Source organism: Myxine glutinosa, chromosome 1 (assembly GCF_964187855.1).
Source record: "Myxine glutinosa chromosome 1, kmMyxGlut1.1, whole genome shotgun sequence".
Classification (NCBI taxonomy): Eukaryota; Metazoa; Chordata; class Myxini; order Myxiniformes; family Myxinidae; genus Myxine; species Myxine glutinosa.
In genome coordinates, this window is record NC_136261.1 from 173,862,018 (window position 1) to 173,878,174 (window position 16,157).

General features: G+C 45.2%; 1 protein-coding gene across 2 annotated transcripts in view; it reads left to right on the forward strand.

The window, feature by feature from the left end:
• LOC137431328 (intraflagellar transport protein 70A) overlaps window positions 1-16,157 on the forward strand; it is a 199,593-nt gene that overhangs the window by 24,039 nt on the left and 159,397 nt on the right. The gene's annotated exons all lie outside the window — the stretch shown is intronic.

Genomic DNA, 16,157 nt, shown 5'->3' on the forward strand with positions numbered 1-16,157 from the left:
TGTCATTCCTTGTACAGAAAATCCACCAGAACACTTATATCCAGTTAACAGACGTTTTTTGAGAAATATCAGTCATCTTAAAATTCAAAATGGCCACCATTTGAACCAATTTTGCCATTATTTTCATTTTGAAAGATGTATCTTTTCACATAAAACACTTTGACCATTTTTTCTGGCATTTGTGTCATTCTTTATACAGAAAAGCTACTAGAACACTAATATCTAGTTAACAAAAACTCTTTCGTGGAATATCAGCCATCTTGAAATTCAAAATGGCCACCATTTGAATTATTTGCTATGCTTTATTTGCACAAAGGCAAGCAAAAGCATATTATAAGTAAATTTTATTATTTATTTATTATTATTTGTCTTGTCAAGCTATGCCAAAATGTTAATACCAAACAAAACTGCAACCCAAAGGAAGGTATCATTAGTCATCTTGAATTTCAAAATGGCTGCCAAATATTAAAGTTACTACTACGATTCAAATATAAGGTAACATTGAATAATGTTCCTGGTATAATCATCTCTTTAGACAATAGTGCAATACATTTTGACAATGGTCAAACATTCAAAGGTCCATAGTTTTGTAAATATCAGTTTTGTTTTCTTCATTGTAATATCTATGCCTAGTTGTCATCATCAGGGTTTTCAAGTTCCTCAGTTTGTTGCACAGCCGTGTTGGCACATTCTTCATCTGCTCCACATGCACATGACTCTGTGCATGTCAGATTGTGTCGCCTGCAGGAACATCTTCTGGAGCATTTGCTTATTCCACATCCACACCTAACAAGCTCGACCACAGATTCGGGAGCTATTGCAATTTCTGAGAGGATAGGTATTGGAATGTTATCTGTATCACATGACCAGCCTAGCTTAAACGGGTCTGGAATATTTGGATTTTCCACAAGGTCTTGGTTCCAAATATATGCTTGCATGTGCGCCCTGAGGATGTGTTGATACCACACACCAGAAGTTGGAGGGTCTTGCTGTGTTGCATTAACAACTTTATCTTGATACTGACCAAGTTTAAAGTTTTCATAGCGTGGACTTCTACTTGGCTTGGGGTTACCAGTAATTGTACAGTCAGACATTTCAGTCACAGATGGCAGGATGTTCTCAAGTTTTGTTGAGGTGTTGTCATGCAGCTTCAGTGGTTCAGCTACAGTCTCGTATTCTGATACATCTGGGGGAACTCGTTGATAGACAGCAAGAGCTGTCCCATGGAATGTGTTCCGTCCATCAGCTGTGTCTACCTTGGCATCTATGTTATCAGCTGAGCATCTGATTGGCAAATTTTTCAACAGTCCTGGAGGCACGTAAAGGCCATTGAATTCATTCATATTCTCTTGGACTGTGGTGGTAATCTTTGAAGTGATCTCCTTTACACATTGATATGAAACACCAATGCCACTCTGGTACAACATGTCTATGTCTCTGCGACTGCAGTGTGCATGATGGCTATGGAGTGAAAGTCCAACCCCTAATGGCGTTTCAGTTGTGAACCTGAAGGTTGAAGTTGAGGACTTTGGCTGATATTGCACCTGCCGATCAAATTTGAACTCCTGGATGATGTGCTGTCCAATAAGTGCACATGTTCCATTTATCTTTTCATTGCGTGATTGTGTTTTGGTGGTGGCTGCTCCCTGGATGATCCATCTTATCATACAGAACAGTTGTTCCGGTATTCCAACTTCAATACTGTCCTTTAGCGACCCCTCAAATTTCCAAGGAGTTTGCCTCGCCTGTGTTATTGCATTTCTTATAATCTTTCCACTTTCAAAGAGAATTTTGAACTTTGCTTGCATATCCTTTTGTTCAGCAGAAGCTGCCCGAATAGCTGCAGCACCAGCATCACTGGAATGAACTGTTGATAGTTTTCCAGATATGCCTGTGATTTCGACATTATCCAGGTTGTTCTTCAATTTCTGGTTTTAGTATAGCCTCTTGTTGGGATCAAAACCAGGAACGTTGTGGTTCTGGAAGATATCTTTATACAGAAGGTGCACATCAGGCATGGGGATGAACTCTCCTTCATCAATCCTTTGCTGTATGAATGAAGTGTATGATGCTTGTAAACTCTACTTCAGCTGCTATGGATTTCAGGTTCTCTTCCTGTTTGGCTTCAAAGGACAACTCACCACCCTTACGATGTGGACGTTGAACATATTTTTCCCAGTTACGAGTGTAACAAAGGTGATGGTACACAATATCTCTAGCAAGTAAATCACCAGAAGTTATCACATCACCTAGGTTTACCTGCCAAGTCTTGTTTCCACTCTTATTGACAATATCTGTGAAATGCGAGCCTCTACTATAACTAGTACAAGGATGGAGAACCTCATTAGTATCTTTCTGGCAAAAGAAACATTTATCTCTGAAGAATGAGTCACTTTTGCTTTGAGATCTTGTAACTGTTGACACAGTTGTTGCTGAAGTTGACGGTGCTGCTCGGTTTTGAGGATTCGACGGTCGTCCCTCTTGCGGTTCGTCAGATTTGAAATATTCTTTGATTCACAAGATTTACTAAAGTTCACTTCATCACGTTTGATATGAGCACGATTTGTCACTGCCTTGTAACATTGCTTGTGCCATGTAGCCTTTTTTTCTTTAAGTACTACTGAAGAAACATCACATAGTCTCTTACTAGCTGACGCAAAGCTTAAGTTGCCAAGTTGCACTCTTTTGTGTAAGCTGCTAAGAAATGTTTCATATGAAGCACATTTGAAATTGGCATGAGCAACGTCAACCAAAGGTTCAGGAGTTCTCTCTTGGCAGAATACACAAAGTTCGTAACTTGTGCATTGCTTCTTAGAAGGCGGCTCTTCAAACGATGACATTATGCGGCGGTGAAGCTGAAATCCAACTTGTCTATGAATACCTGTAAGATAAAAAAGAATAAAGCAAATGTTCATATTTCTTTCATTATTGTAATTATAGTTATCTATGTGTAGTTTAAGACTGTAGAAATTAGAATACATACAAAATTGCAAAAAAACGGCGGGCATTTTGAAATTCAAAATGGCCGCCGAAGACGCCATTTGAAAAAAATGGAACCAACTCAGGTCTTGTTGCCAAGGGTATATAGATGCAAAAAAACATTGGTTCCACTAGTGTAGCAAATTTTGCACTTACATATAATAATTCTACATAACACCATGTACTACATGGCAGGTGGGTCGACGACAACCGTTGAATACCTGATGGTGCGTAGGCGAGATGGGGGCACCTCCGGGACACAAAGGTGATCCCGGGGGAGGAGGCTGTTTCACAGCACCACTTGGTTGTCTGCGACATAAGGGTGAAAGGTGCGAGGAGAGCTCAGCGGGTGAAGTACCAACCGAGAATGAAGGTGTGGAGGTTGAAAGAGGTGACAGTGAGGGAGGCATAAAAGAGAGGCTGAGTAGGGTAGAGGATGATGTGGTTGAGCTTGAACGTGGTTGGATGTCAATGAAAGATAGTCTGTTGGGAGCCGTTGATGAGGTATGTGGATGGACTAAATCTGCGTTCCGCCACCTTTTTAGCCCAGGACCTAATAAAAAACCCAGGCATCCAGTCGCGAGCCATCGAACCCCCCCCCCCCCCCCCCCCAAACCGTCACGGAAATATCGATTGCTTATGACGTTCATATCTTGGTAAGGGTTCGGTTCATCATCTTTGTACAGTAGTACAATTCGTAATTGAAAAATAAAGCAAAGTGACGACAATCATACCAAACACTGTCCTTATTGTCCCCCGTCGCACCGTGGAGCGAAAGGGGGACTATGGTTTTCCCCTCCGTCCATGTATGTGTCCGTCCGTCCGTGCGTGTGTGCTTGCGGATGTGCGTGCGTACGTGCGTGCGTACGTGCGTAAGCGAAGGACCGAATTCTAATTTGGTGTGTGGGTGCTACCCACGTCAAAATCCAAGATGGCCGCCGCTATGTATGTCTAACGCCATGTATGTCTGAACTTTGTGAGCGGAATATCTTGAAAAATAAACGAACTGCCAACTTCTAATCTGGTGTGTGGGTGTATCGACGCATAAGGAAGAACCCTATTGAAAATTGGGTCGCCACGTCAAAATCCAAGATGGCCGCCGCCATGTATGTCTGAACCTTGTGAGCGGAATATCTTGAAAAATAAGTGAAGTATCAACGTCTAATCTGGTGTGTGGGTGTATCTCTGCATAAGGAAGAACGCTATTGAAAATTGGGTCGCCACGTCAAAATCCAAGATGGCCACCACCATATATATGTCTGAACCTTGTGAGCGAAATATCTTGAAAGATAAACGAACTACGAACTTCTAATCTGGTGTGTGGGTGTATCTACGCATAAGGAATAACGCTTTTGAAAATTGGGTCGCCACGTCAAAATCCAAGATGGCCGCCGCCATGTATGTCTGAACCATGTGAGCGGAATATCTTGAAAAATAAAAGAAGTACCAACTACTAATCTGGTGTGTGGGTGTATCTTGGCATAAGGAAGAACGCTATTGAAAATTGGGTCGCCATGTTAAAATCCAAGATGGCCGCCACCATATATATGTCTGAACCTTGTGAGCGAAATATCTTGAAAAATAAACGAACTACTAACTTCTAATCTGGTGTGTGGGTGTACCTACACATAAGGAAGAATGCTATTGAAAATTGGGTCGCCATGTCAAAATCCAAGATGGCCGCCGCCATGTATGTCTGAACCTTGTGAGCGGAATATCTTGAAAAACAAGCATTCTGAGTATTGCGCTTCAATACAAGTCCCCTACCGGCAGTCTGTCGTCTGGAAAACTGTTGGGGAAATTACCAAGGGTTATTTACCCACAAGTTCTGAATCGTTCCCAATCGCTAATTACCTCAGGATGGGCTCACCTGTGATTCGCACTCGGGACTTCGATTTATACACCTTGCAGACAGGTCAGCAGAAGCACGAGAAAATAAGTTGTTGATAAAGAACCTTTCGAGTCGCTAAATATCAGTAATTTATTATATTTTCTAGTTCACGATCAATGATCGATGTGTATATATATGTTGCTCGGCTTGGCTCCGCCCCTCCGGAAAGCGCGCGCTGTGTCGCGCTGTTGACGTTCGCGAGACGAGGCTGAGGGTGTGCGGTGCGGCTTGAGGAGAACGAGAATAAACAAGAGATATCCATTTAAAAAAAAATATTTTCATTTAATTAACGATATCTGCGAAATCACACATGCCCTATCGCAAATTCCAAAAGGACATTTTAGTAGATTGACATGCTGAACAGATCTGTGAAGTTTCCCCTCGATTGGATCAAAAATTAGGGAGGAGCTCGGTTTTAAAGGTTCATGCTTAAAAACGTCATAACTCTGAAACCATGTGATGCATGACGTCATGTTCATTGACTTTTTTGTTCGTCATGGGTATGTGATTCTGCCTGCAAAGTTTGGCCTCGACCTGTTCAGCCATTACCAAGAAAAAGAGGTTTTCGTGTTTTCAGGAAAAACGATATAGCGGCCGAACCACCTGACCTGCGACGTCATAATTACCATTAAAATATTCTACAGACCGAGTCCCTCCTATGGTGAAAATTTGATCTCAATCGGTCCTATTATTGCAGAGAAAATCTTTTTTAAAGGAAATTAAAACTTTATAAGGCACTGAGTTAAGGATCATCAGAATTATTCGTTTATTTGTTGTTCTTTTTGTTCGTTCGTTCTTCGTTCGCGATCACGCGATCACGTGGTTAGAAATGTATAATCTCTCCCCTGAACAACTATTTTCTCTCATATATTATAACACCCTTTTCTTCTTTTCCTACAAAAGGATGCTTTCGTCTTGCTCACCATATCTATTCATTCCAAAAAATATATATAATACCATCTCTTACAGTTCCTCCTTTCTACATTCCCTAAACTATCCAGAACTCCACCCTCCTCCAGTGTCCTCAAACGTATTTTTGACTCGAAGGTCTCAAACTCATTTTGCAAAAAATGTTCGTTTCCCATGAATCGTACACTTTTCAAAATCCAATCTCACCCCTCCCCTCCAAATCCTCCCCATCACCCATCCCTTTCAAATCTCCCCCCTTGCCCCTTCCCTCCCCTCCCTCCCCTCCCTCCTAAACTCCCCCCACACCCCTCCCCTCCGAGACTCTCCCTCGCTCCTCCCCTCCTAAACTCCCCTCTCACCCCTCCTCCTCCTCAAAGCATCCTCCCTGCTTCTTCCCCCTTCCAACTTTCACCTTCATCTCCCCCAACCTTCTGCCTCGCTCTTCCCCCTCCTCAAATAACACCTCACTGTGCCTCACCCAATCTCCATCAAACCTTTTGTCCACCCCATTCTTCCCTTTCTCCAAGCTATTCTGAAATCTCTGAAATCTCTGACACACCTTCAACAGCTCTCCCTACCTCTTCCTCCTCTTCCACATCTTACCCTACCCCTCCCCGCCCCTGTTCTGGACCCGATGCTCCCCCTTCCTCTTCATTAACGGTATGGACCTCAAACATCCGGGGCCTTCGCTCAAACTTGACTGACCTCTCCATACAGGTTGCTTCTGACAAACCAGATGTGATCTGCTTAACAGAAACTTTCCTCCTTCATGATGTCTCTGATGCCTTGGTATCTCTCCCAGGTTACTCCCTCCTCCGGTATGATAGACCTGAGCCTCGTCCTGGAGGTGGGGTTGCTATCTTTATAAAAAACTCTCTTCCTCACTCGCCCTCCACTGCCCTCTCTCCACCTCACCCCCAGGAATACCTTTGGCTTCGGCTTCCCCTTCGTTCCCACCTTTTGTTCATATGTGTGTTGTACCGTCCACCAAACAGCGATGACTCCATCTACATCTCACTGTCTGATAATATGGACCAACTTCTATCTACCCATCCCAACTCTCTCTTCCTCATATGTGGTGATTTCAATTGTCACCATGCCAGTTGGCTGGGTGTGGGTACTTCTCTCACCAGCCATGGCTCTTCAGCAAAGGACTTCTGCGACTCACTGGGACTGACACAATCTGTCATTTTCCCGACCCGGATCTCAGTCAACAGAGCATCTTCTCTTCTGGATTTGGTTATGACAAACTTCCCTGAAAATGTCTGCTGCTCTTCTTCTGCTCCAATCGGCTCATCTGATCATGTGCTTGTCAACGTGGACATCTCTCTGACCATTCTCAGAGAGCCTCCTCAGCGTCGACGAGTCTGGCATTTCACTCAGGCCAACTGGCTCGGTCTTCAAGCAGCCATCAATCATCTGGACTGGTCTCCCATCTCTACCGCCTCTGACATCAACTCATCCTGGGAATTCTTTCAAAGTAAATTGCTCTCTCTCATGCACAGATTTATCCCATCTCGTCTTCAGTTGTCATACCCTTCCTCCCGTCCATGGTACACGGAATCTTGTGGTGAGGCTGTTGCCCTGAAACAACTTGCTTTCGTCTCCTGGAAAGTAAATCCAACAGAAGGAAATCTCATTTCCTTTCACAAAGCCCGAAACAAGTGTGTGTCCACCCTCAGGAGAGCCAGGAAACAATATCTCACCGTTCTCAAGACCGAACTCTCTTATCTGTCTCCCTCTTCCAAATCCTGGTGGCGTCTGGTCAAATCTGTTTCTGGTGTTTGTTCCCCCTCCATCCCCTCCCTCACCTCAAATGGCTTAACGGCTGACTCCGCACGTGAAAAAGCTGAATGCCTCAACTCTGTGTTTGCCTCTAAATCTTGTGTCCCAAACCCATCCCTCTCTGTACCCACCGTACCCAGTCGTACCCAGCTGCTCCTGGACTCTGTGTCCTTTCCTCCTGACAAGGTGGAAAAGTTTCTGTCAACCCTCGACTCTGATTCTGCAACTGGTCCTGACGGCATCAGCCCACGGGTCCTAAAATCATGTTCTTCTGCTCTTTCACTCCCTCTTTCTGTTCTCTTCACCCTCTCTTTTGCTCAAGGTCATCTGCCATCTGCTTGGAAACAGCCAACATCACCGCTTTGCACAAAAAGGTGCAAAAACAGATCCCAGCAACTACAGACCAATCAACCTTCTCCCAATTATCAGCAAAGTCATGGAATCCATCATTGCTTCAGATATGAAATCTTTCCTCTTCTCCAATGGCTTGATCTCTGATCATCAATTTGGTTTCAGACCTGGTCACTCTACTCTGGACATGCTGCTTCTGCTTTCTCAACAATGGATGGAGGTCCTCAACGCCAAGCAGGAAATTAGAGCTGTCTCCCTTGACATTTCACGTGCCTTCGATACGGTCTGGCACCTTGCTCTGCTCACCAAACTCTCCTCCTTTGGTATCCATGGAAATCTCCACGCATGGCTGGCGGACTTCCTCTCTGGTCGTCGTCAACGTGTGGCCCTGAATGGGTTTCTCTCATCTCCTCTTCCTGTTCAGGCTGGAGTTCCCCAAGGTAGTGTTCTGGGCCCCGTGCTTTTTCTGGTCTTCATCAATGATCTCTCTGACTCTCTTGAAAATCCTCTCTATCTCTTTGCTGACGACTCTACTCTCTGTCGCTCCATTCCTCATCCCTCAGATCGGCAGTCTGCAGCCTCCTCACTCTCTGCAGACCTGGACAAAATCACAGACTGGGCAAACAAATGGAACATGTCTTTCAATCCTGATAAATCTCACACTCTTTCGATGTCTCTCCGAAAAGACCGACTGGAAAACCCTCCCATCCACTTTCTGAATAATCCTCTCCAAGAAGTTCTGTCACTCAAGCTTTTGGGTCTCACTATTTGCCATGATCTTTCCTGGGAAAACCACATTTCAAATCTGGCCTCCAAAGCCAGTCGCCGACTGGGCATCCTCCGTCGTGCGAAGTCCTTCCTTGGCACACCTGAGCTCCTCACCACATACAAGGCTTTCATCCGCAGCTCTATGGAATACTGCTCTCCCCTCTGGTCTGGTGCTCCTGCCTCACACCTAGCCCGTCTTCACGCTGTTGAAACCAAAGCGTTCAGAATCATTGGAATCTCCCGCGATGAAGCTAACTCCAAGGGCCTTTCGCTCACTCACCGCAGGCAGGTTGGTGGTTTTTCCGTCTTCTACCGACTCCTCTCTGGCCTTGCCCCCCCAGCCCTCTCTGGGCTCTGTCCCCCAAATATTCCTACAGGTCGCACAAGATCTGCCTGCAACCCTCTTATGGTTAAACTGCCAAAATCAAGACTTTCTGCTCACCTTCACTCCTTCATTCCTCTTTTCTCCCGCCTCTGGAACAAACTCCCTCACTCTCTTCAATCCCACTGCACCCTCCAGGTCTTTAAAACAGCTGTTCACCACCATCTCTTATCCTCCCCCATCCAAAACCTTGATCTTTTCTACCCCCGCTAATTTCGGTCTCCTTGTGTTTTATACCTCTCCCCCCCCCGCCCCCGGCCTCCCCCCCCCCCCCCACGCCTCCTGCCCCCAAGCCCTCTCCCTCCCACACTTCTCCCTGCTCTCAAATGTTGTGGTTGTGTGCTTCCCCTTCTCTCCCCATCTTGTCTTCCACTCCCTCTTTTTGTGTGTTTTGTTTGTCTGGTTGATTTGTTTGTGAAATAAATGTTAGCTCTTTGACGAGCCTCGATTCAGTATACAAAAAAAATAAAAAATAAAAAAATTGTTTTTTATCAGAATTCCCAAAGTTCAAAGTGCCATAACTTTGTCAAAAATGATCGAAACGTCGTGAAGTTCGTACTCGATCTGTAACTTATCATGAGGAAACCATGTGCCAAGTTTGAAATCATTAGCATTAAGCGTTTAGAAAAAAAAGTCCGGAAAACTGTTCTTTGCGTAACGGACTGACGGACTGACAGACAGACGGACGGAGGGACGGCGTGCAAACCTATAGTCCCCTCCGGTGTACACCGGTAGGGGACTAATAAGCGAAGTACCAAGTTCTAATCTGGTGTGTGGGTGTGTCTCGGCATAAGGAAGAACGCTATTGAAAATTAGGTCGCCACGTCAAAATCCAAGATGGCCGCCACCATATATATGTCTGAACCTTGTGAGCGAAATATCTTGAAAAATAAACGAACTACTAACTTCTAATCTGGTGTGTGGGTGTATCTACGCATAAGGGAGAACGCTATTGAAAATTGGGTCGCCACGTCAAAATCCAGGATGGCCACCTTGCGTCTTCCACTTTGTCAACTCACATCACTTCACCGATGGGGGACGGGGCGTAACGCTTGTTTTATTGTTATTTTGTACGGATCTCCACGACCATGAGGAGAGAGAGAGCGAGAGACCACGCGCCCCCTTGAGAATGAGCAGCGACTTCGATCACAGACACCGCCCACTTGATATTATTGTCAGCCAATCAGGCGTAAACTCCCTGCCTTGTTAGCAGCTTCGGAAGAGATGAATCCGCCCCTACGATGAATCCTGATGAAGATTTAATGAAGAAGATGAACAAGATGATGAAGATGAAGATGAAGATGAATCTCACAACATTCATTGGCAGTGTATCTTTTGTGAAATAGAATCAAACTTTAATTATTAAAGTGACACGCCAAGATAAGGTGTTTGAACTTTATTTTAATCTTCATCGTGAATAGATGATGAACTTAAAATGTAACATGAACTGATAAACAAAACGAGAATAACTTTTACTGAAAAAACCCGATATGCATCTGAACTTATATCCAGGTTCAATGTTCCGTTATCATGACCAACATTAAATAAACAATTTTCACTGATTAAACCCAAAAGTGAAACTTACAAGCCTAATTCAAATGTTCCGTTAGCAACATTGTAGATGTGGATTATCCACATCAGTGCGATGGTTGACTTTGCATATTGGCTTCGAGATCATCGATTCGGCTTTGAAGCGGCGACAATGCGATTCTCAGGTTGGCGCACAGGGCCACTGTCTCCAGTTTGTTTCGATACTTGGACTTCAGATATGTCACCGTTGAGAAACCTGCCTCACACATCCACGTCGTCGTGAATGGCATCAGGAACTTTACCGCGAGATGTGCAATCTCTGGGTACTCATGAGACACTGTCAGCCAAAACTTTATGAAAGTGTCCTTCCTGAACAGTGTCTCAAGTGTACCGTCGGACACGATGTCGATCAAGTCCTCTTTCAATCTGTTGGACAAGTTGCAACACTGCTGAACATCGACTGAATAATAAGGGTCTCGGATCCACTTCTTCTCCACGTGTGGATTAACAGGAAAGTATTCGTCAAATCGTTTGCGCAGGTTCACCAGATGTTCGACGATGACATCCTTAATGTCCACACGTTCCTCAACACTCTTGCTGAGCAGATCATCCAGGTTTTCGAACATGTCAAATTCATCATTGGTCTGTACTCTTCTCTTCCATAGATCCAGCTTTGACTTGAATGCCGCTATCTTGTCATACATTACGAACACGTATTTCGCCTGCTTGTTCGTTTTGCCCTGGAACGATATTGTTACGAATTTGGTAGAGCAAAATGTAGAGCAGAGTAGATCTGATTAGGTAACATGCTTCGAGATGTCGCAATAAGGAACACTTCCTGTAATAAGTCCATGTTTAGGCGTTTTGTCGGTTAAGGTGTATAATTGTGAATCTACCAGGAGATTCGTGTGTTAGTTAATGTAGGTGTTAATCAGCAGAGCCCTTGTATGTCTCACCTAGTAGTCAAACCTTTGTCCATTATGGTACTGCAGACCACATAAACATTAGTTAGGACCTTTAGTACAACACTAAATGACGCCTTTCCCCCCTGACATGACTTAGGAAGAAATCAGGCTGGAACCCCGCCACAATTGGCCGCCACCATTTACACCTCCGAGAGGCCTACCCGCCTCGCATAGCACATGCTATAACACAAGGACCACAGGGTCGGGGACGGGAGTGGCAGTGGTGCAGTGGGCGTGCCCCTGGACAAGCCGGCGAGCCAGGGGAGGCTCTGATTAGCAGAGCAGTGCGCCAATGTGACGTCATCGGATGGAGATATTACCGAGGGCCGGACGCCATTTTCGGCAGTCAGGAGTTTGTGTGCACCCGAGTTGGTTGAGATCCTGAGTCGAGAGTTCAGCACGTTGAGTTCACCAGAGTCAAGAGTTCGTGTGCACCCGAGTTCGGTCGAGATCCTGAGTAGAGAGTTCAGCACGTTGAGTGAGGTCTGAGTCAGGAGTTCGTGTGCACCCGAGTTCGGTCGAGATCCTGAGTAGAGAGTTCAGCACGTTGAGTGAGGTCTGAGTCAGGAGTTCGTGTGCACCCGAGTTCGGTTGAGATCCTGAGTTGAGTTCAGCACGAGGAGAGTGAGCATCGGACGCCTTTGCTGGCAGTTGGATCAGGAGTTCGAGTTGAGCGCAGAGAGCCCAAGCAGTGCGCAGTTCAAGTGCAGAGCCCGAGTCCGGTTTGAGCAGTTGGTTTGAGACGCGGCAGGACTTTGGTCCGAATCGACCTCGTGTGGAGCCACTAGCCTGCGTGGGACGCGTGGCGCTTGAAGCGAGGCCTTGTGGGACTTGGAGCGAGGGACCTCGTGGTGTGCGATCGGGCCGGAAGGAGCGGTGTTGGACGGCAGCCACCAAGACGACAAAGACAAGATAAGGCCGAGCTCCGCGTACACTTGACATAGAAGACGTGTTTCTTTTTGTTAATTCATATTCCCCCGTTTTGTATTTGAGATCTGGTGTGCGGGATCCCAATTAGGATATTTATTATCGGCGCACATTTTCCTGTCCTGCCTTTTTCATTTGAATAAACCCTTATATTATTTTTGTACATATATCTGAACACAGTTTACCGGGTGTTTGATTTTAATAGATAAGGCTGCGGGGCTCTCGCCGTTCCCCTCCATTCCGCGCGCTTAAGGGTTTTAGGTGTTGATTTTGGAATCTGCTATTGAGCTTCCGCCTCGGGAGTTAAAGCCTTCGTAAACGGCATCCGCAACTCTGGTGTTAATCGGAGTTGCGTGACAATATGTTCAGATTGTTCAACAAGTTGAAGATGTCGGCCATGTATGCCAATGTTGCGATGAATTTGTTGATTTTGCAGTAGACTGCCAGGTCTGACCTAGCCACCTCCAAGAATGCGAGGACCTGGTCGCGAAGTTCATACAATCTTGCCAAAGCATCTCCTCTGGCGCCCAGCGAACAGCTGCAAAATACAGCACCGTGGTGTGTTCTGCATCTTGCTCCTTACACAGCTCTGCAAACAACCTCGAATTTAGGGCGCTCTTCCTGAGGTGGTTGATTGTTTTCACTGCAATGTCCATTACTTCGGCAAGTCCAGGTGACATCTCTTTCGCCGCTAATGCCTCGTGGTGGAGGAAGCAGTGGGTCTGGCTTGCCTCTGGTGCCACATCTTGGATGAGCTTAATGACACCGCTGCGCCGACCTGTCATCGATGCCGCACCATCGGTACAAACGCCAACACAGTCTTCCCGCCTGAGGCTATGCAATGCGATGTGTTTGTTGACGACTGCGAATATTTCTGCGGCCGTGGTCTTGGTCTGTAGCTCGTCACATGCCAGAAGATCCTCCATAAAATCATCGCCATGTCGATAACGAACAAAGATGAGGATCAATGCCTTCTGTGCGATGTCCATTGACTCGTCCAACTGGATGACAAACTTGTTGGCCTCTAGGTTTGCGTAGAGCTGGTGCTCGATGTCTTCGCCCATGTCTATTATCCGTCAGCGAATCGTGTCAGCAGAAAGCGGAATGGTGCTTATCTTGGAAGCCGCCGTCTCTCCAAGCACTTCTCTGCACATCGCCTTGGCGCATGGCAGGATGAGTTGCTCTGCAATACAAGATAAATAAAATAACACATGAACATTTCTTTCACTTTATGATTAATCTTGATTTTGTTCCAAGGCAGCGGTTCTTAACCTGGGGGTCGCGACCCCCATGGGGGTCGTTTGTGGTTTTCCGGGGGTCATGAAGGGGTCATAAATAAGATATCAATTTGTTGAGCCCATTTTTAGGAACCTAACAAAGGTACATACCACACACAGTATTTTGTTCGCGTATGCGCGTACGTCACGACCCCCAGGTTTAGAACCGCTGTTCCAAGGCATTATAAAAATTCAATATGTTCGATGTGATTGCTGTACGTACTTTAAAAAAAGAGGCAAAGTTTAAGAATGGCTGTATTGCAACAAACAATAAAACTTACGAAGTTGTGATATACGAACGTATACATGGCACGAGTAAGCAAGAACCCGACACATCAATATTCTAAAGACGAAATGAAAAACTAAATTTAACTATACTTACAGCGCGATGTATTACTTTATGAACCTACAAACTGCCAATGCAGGAAATACTTTTACGGAAAAAAAACAAAAAACTTACCCGTAATAGTGTACGGTTTCTTTTCTTTGGCTATCTTCTCCACCACCAGGTAGCTGGCTTTGGTCAGTCCCTTTGACGGAAAACAGCCGAACTCATTACTGACTTGCTGTTGTTCATCTCGCGTTCTTTCCGGAGAAAAAACTCCCGCGACTTGTTGACATGATCTCCATGTTTCTTCTCGAGGTGCCGTTTCAGCTTTTGGGGTCTGAGGGATTCGTTGGCCAACACATTCAAGGCATATCACACACTGTGGTCGATGAACATTATGCTTATCGATATTCAAGGTGAACCCATAGTTCAGGAACACAGGCTGATACTTTCTAGCCATGGCGAGTAACTTACGCTCACAGCTCAATCTTTCGCATGAAAAGCAATGGACATTCGCGTGTCGGAAACGAAACGTATGATCTGACTGACCGGATGCACGTGCGGTACATCGCGGTACATCGGTACAGCGCGGTAGAAGAGTCCACACTATAAAGTTTGTGTCGGCGTTCGTTTGATCTCTGTTCTGTTCAGTCGGGAGAAGTAAATCGTCGATAAAGTTTTTTTCCGCGCGATTTCTGAAACGATCGTGCGACCCATTGGAAATCCTTCGTGACCCATAGGTTGCGGAACATCAGACTAAAGGACCACCGAGGAACTCAGAAACATGGTGGTGGGATGATAAAGTTGGAAAGAGGGTTGACGAGAAGAGGAAGAAGTTCAAAGAGTGGCAGAAGGCGAAGGGTACGGGGGCAGAAAAGGCAGAGCATGAAAGTTATAAGGCAGCCAAGAAGGCTGCAAAGAAAGAGGTAGCAATGGCACAGGAGGCATGTAGGAAAATGTTTGGAGAACGCTTGGATTCGGAAGCGGGTCAGAGAGCGGTATTCAGGATTGCAAAGCAGATAGCGAAAGAGAGGTGCGATGTGATGGGGGTGAGTTGCTTGAAGGATGAAGTGGGACAAATCGTTGTGGACCCAGATGGAATTAAAGGAAGATGGAAGAGATATATGGAAATGCTGTTGAATGCAGAGAATGAATGGGATGGCAACATCGAGAGTTCCCCAGTTTTAGGACCGGCAGAGAAGATAACTGAGACGGAAGCGATAAAAGCAATGAAGAGTAGAAAAGCAAGAGGGCCGACGGGAGTTGTGGGAGATATGTTGAAGGAGATATGTTGAAAAGCAGGAGGGCCCTCACCCCTCCCCTCAGATCTTGCCGGCAAGGTCACGTTTTTTCGAAGCTCTCCACGCTATTGAAGTTAAGTAATTGTTGACATTTGTATTTTTGTCGAAACTGTATTTATCTTACGGTGTGTGTTCCCATGGTGTGTCCCGAGGAAGATTCTCGGTGTAAATCTTTCATACCTGTATAAAAAATCGTCAGTTTTTCGTGCCGCATTTTTTGCGGTCTAGTACTTTGTTTGCGACCTTGAGGCTTTGTTTTTCTCTCAGCGGTCAATTGTGGTCCATTTACTTTCGGTCTCTCCGTTTTTCCCAGTCTTTTCACCCCATTCTTCCTTGTTTAAAATCTCACGTAAAAAAACAAAAACAAATAAAACAAATACATTTCCTTCTTTGTTCTTATTCGTTCGTTCATTCTTCGACCACGTGTTTCACCCCCATTTCTCCAGATAGCTTTCACTGTTTAAATTTTAAAATGTATCAAGTTTCCCATGAAGTGCTGTATTCTGTCATGCATTATAACACTTTTTTATTCTTCTTCTTTAAAAGTTTGCTTTCGACTTGCTCACCAAATCTATACAGTTCAAAAAAAAAAAATCCATCTCTTACAGTTCCTCCTTCCTACATTCCCTAAACTCACCTGCATTCTACCCCGCCTCCAACGTTTTCAAACGTATCTCTGACTCGGAGGTCACAAGAAACTCATTTTACAATAAATGTTCGTTTCCCATTAATCGTCCAACACTTTCTAAAATCCAAACTCACCC